Here is a 3587-nt window from a genome sequence, read left to right as displayed (position 1 = left end):
GTGTATGGAAAAAATATAAGCAAACCTATCTACAGCATAAAGTAGGGACTTGGGCATACGAAAGTATGAAACGTGGCTAGTATATTGAAACGCGTTTAAATAGCAATTACAATAAGTGGTATATCCAAAAGACCATTGTGTTTTTGTATGCATAACGTTAAGTGTAACGCAAGTTGGCCACTATCTGATTGGGAACCAATATCCGTTGGATATCAAGTGGTTTCAAACTGCAACAGTTTGAATATCTTTTATGTGTTAAAAATATCTCAATCTAAAACCGCGGTCCGTCGAGTTGTGAAAAAGAACGGATATAGGTTACCCCATGGATAAAGGTGAGGTAGCGTGAACTCACGTTTCCACGCTCCTGGCACGAAATGTGCGGGCGCGTCTATGTGAGTCCCGGTGTGCTCGTTCATGGCGATCTCGTTAGACTCCAGGTAGTAGCCTCCAGTCTGGTTACCTCTGTATCAAACACACGACGGTTTGGGTGAGGTTTGGTCGGTTGGTAGGTAAGGCTTGGGTCACATTTTCAAATCGAGGCCCGGCCGGGATGTTTTAAGTTAAGAAACGAAAAATTAAAATGTATCCCTAGAAATGTACACAAATCATGCCCATGAATCTAATTTTGACATTTTGTGTATCTGTTACATCATTATTTTTGCTCCCGCGAAAGCTACCCGGCCGGGCCTAACAAACGCGTCCATACAGGACAGTGGACAGAAAGCCACAAACGATATCGAACAAAAGAAATGACGTTGCTAAGAATATGATCCTTGTGTTGGTTGACTCCGAGTGTAGATATTCCAAGTATTTGTCAACTATCATTTTGTTTCGACCTGTACTTAATCTGCCATTCAATTCAATACTTAACATGAGCTGGTTCCCAATTTTCAACATTGGCTAAAAAGGTTCTACAGTTCCTTCCGGCATTAGAGCACCTTGGCCAATGTTGAAAATCGCAAACCAGCGCTGCTAGAAGTCTGCGAAGGCGGCTATGACAAACTACATGTATTCTCTTCCGTGGCATCTCTTTCACCATAGGTATTCCTGTCACGCGGATGCCTACCTGTGAACAATAGTGAACTGGTAGGGAGGGTAGAAGGGGAGACCGGTATGCCGCTCTTTAGGGACCATGTCAGGTCGATCAGCCGCGGACCGCGATCGTCAGATTGTCCCAAACAACCAAGAAGGAGTCCGGACACTATCTGTGGAAATGTGTGGATTGTATTCGTGAATATTTTCATCGGGTTGGTAAATAATAGTCTATTTCTTTATCATTGTTGCTGGACACTATATGCAAATGTGACAGTGCTTTGAGACCGTATTCTTATAACAATGCATCAGGGACACCTATCTGCGATGCGAAGTAGAACCATGCCAGTCAGTATTGTTCAGAGGAAGGTGATGACAGACGGTCACAGAAATGTTGCATGTTGTAACGTCTTGGTTTGTGAATCAAAAACTGTGTCATTCACTTGGAATGATAGTTCTGCGTAGAATACTTTAATGGATATATGGCCAAGGACTCTACAAAAAGTGACAGGCGGAAAGCTTTTCACCAATATTTCAGTACCTGGGACGGACGCCTTTGCAGGTGATCAAAACAATGTGTCGGGGTTTGAGACGGCTCAAGAGCGCCACCTGGCGTTAGGCGGTGACACTTGCAAGTGAAATGTATTGATTCATAAAAATACGTCCAAAGCGCCTGCTCATATCACAAAATCGACACAGTGAAACAACGCCACAGCTCTATACGTAAGGAATATCTAGGAATTTTGTATTACAAGTACAATTGTAGTTCTAATTCTAAGGTCGCCACAGGCCAGTTACAGTGGTTATTTGATTACGGATGGACATAACTGTATATTCTTCCTATTGAGACTGTGTCCTCAAACGGAGGTCACTGGAGACAGCTCATGTCAATGGGGGTCAAGGAAAAAGGTCACCTGAGCAATTCAGATTGACACCTAAGGCTACACAGCTGAACACCACGGGTACCCTACGGCAGACGATTATACAGGAGAGAGGTCCCTGGCATGAAGAATTGCATTATCTGTCAATACCTTGGCTAGAGGCGTGCACATATGCATATATTATTCCAGCAAGCTTAGATCAGGTTACGCTAAATCCACAAGTGATTGTTGCATCTTTGTAAGTTATTGCAATTGTTTATGATGTTGTTTTTTTTTTTTTTTTTTTTTTGCTGTAGGATAAAACTTCGCGTAGTGAAGTATATGTAGTCGTCGAAAAACCACCGGGCAGAGACGGCAAATTAACCAGCAAGTGAATTGTTGCATGGTGAATACACCGCCCTAATACACGCTGACCAAGAATAAGTTACTGTCAATGCAGAAATGTTCGCGGTGGGTTAATGTTCGCGGTTTTCGCGGTGACCACTTCACCGCGAACTTAAAACCACCGCGAACATTTTTCCATTATGGTATTAGACTGCAGTGTCACCGCGAACTTAAATCCACCGCGAAAAGTCCTTTTTCCGCTACCTCGAAATTAAATCCCCGCGAACTTAAATGCATTTACAGATTCTAAGAGCGCGTAAAGCGAAACGTACGGTGCAAGAGTGTCTCTGAGTTCCACATCGACGTTTAATTCTGTGCCCCAACTTAGCCCCAAGGTCAAGATACCCAATTTTGCGCTCTTGTTTATCCCCTATATAAACAATGCGGCTATCCATGGTGCCACATTCTGTTTCCGAATACCATCGCCTGTAGAGAGATGCCTGCTAGAATGGGGCCAAACACACCATTAGTTAGCGGAGACATCATCCACAATGGCTACAACAGCTGCGCGCGGTGTTCATAGCGTCATCTAAAAACATTTGGCTGAGTTCAAACAGATACCTAAACTAACAGTTTGCAAAATACGGAATGAACGTTTAAGATGCTTGAATCTATATACCAGTGATGGGAAATTCAAGACGTTGGGTTGAACAAAGGCCGGGTTCTTTATAATGCTCTGCGCAAAAGCAGTTTTGACCGTTTGAAAGCGGTGACTAGCTGCTGTAAACAAGAACACTTTTAGTTCATAATTCTTAGCAACCGCAACTGCAAGGAAACAGGACCAGTTCCGCTTCTCATGCACCGAGCCGTAGAAACATGTATCCGAGTGAAATTGTTGAAAAGCTATCGCTGTCTCATTTTACATGAACACTACAATTTTCAGGCCCTGACTCAAGTTTGTGACTCGTTAAACAAGACAAGCCCCGAAACCTCCCCTTCTTTAGTCCCCAGTACAGCTGCGCTGTGTTGGGAAATCAGCGAAAACTGGGACGGTCAATAAACTAAACCGTAAACTCGGCAACTTACCGTGATAAGTAGAATTGGACGATGTTTTGCTGCCATGTTTCTTCAGCGACACACTGTACTACCAACTTGAAACGTGAGGCGCTTCGCAGCCTGGAGCCGAGGAAGCGACCGATTCTGTTGGAGTAAACGTAGCCTCTGATTTGGATATGTGAAGGTCATGGCCCCTACACACGCATACGTATACGTGTACACTCACAGACACACAGAGACTGACGCACACACACACACACCGTCAGACACATACACACACACATGCACACGCAC

General features: G+C 44.0%; 1 protein-coding gene across 1 annotated transcript in view; it reads right to left on the bottom strand.

Annotated features, from left to right (window-relative positions):
• LOC118414437 overlaps nt 1-3587 on the bottom strand; it is a 36954-nt gene that overhangs the window by 3990 nt on the left and 29377 nt on the right. The gene's annotated exons all lie outside the window — the stretch shown is intronic.

Source organism: Branchiostoma floridae, chromosome 4 (assembly GCF_000003815.2).
Source record: "Branchiostoma floridae strain S238N-H82 chromosome 4, Bfl_VNyyK, whole genome shotgun sequence".
In the NCBI taxonomy this organism is placed as follows: Eukaryota; Metazoa; Chordata; class Leptocardii; order Amphioxiformes; family Branchiostomatidae; genus Branchiostoma; species Branchiostoma floridae.
The sequence above is the reverse complement of the archived record's forward strand: the minus strand, read 5'-3'. Positions and strand labels throughout refer to the sequence as shown.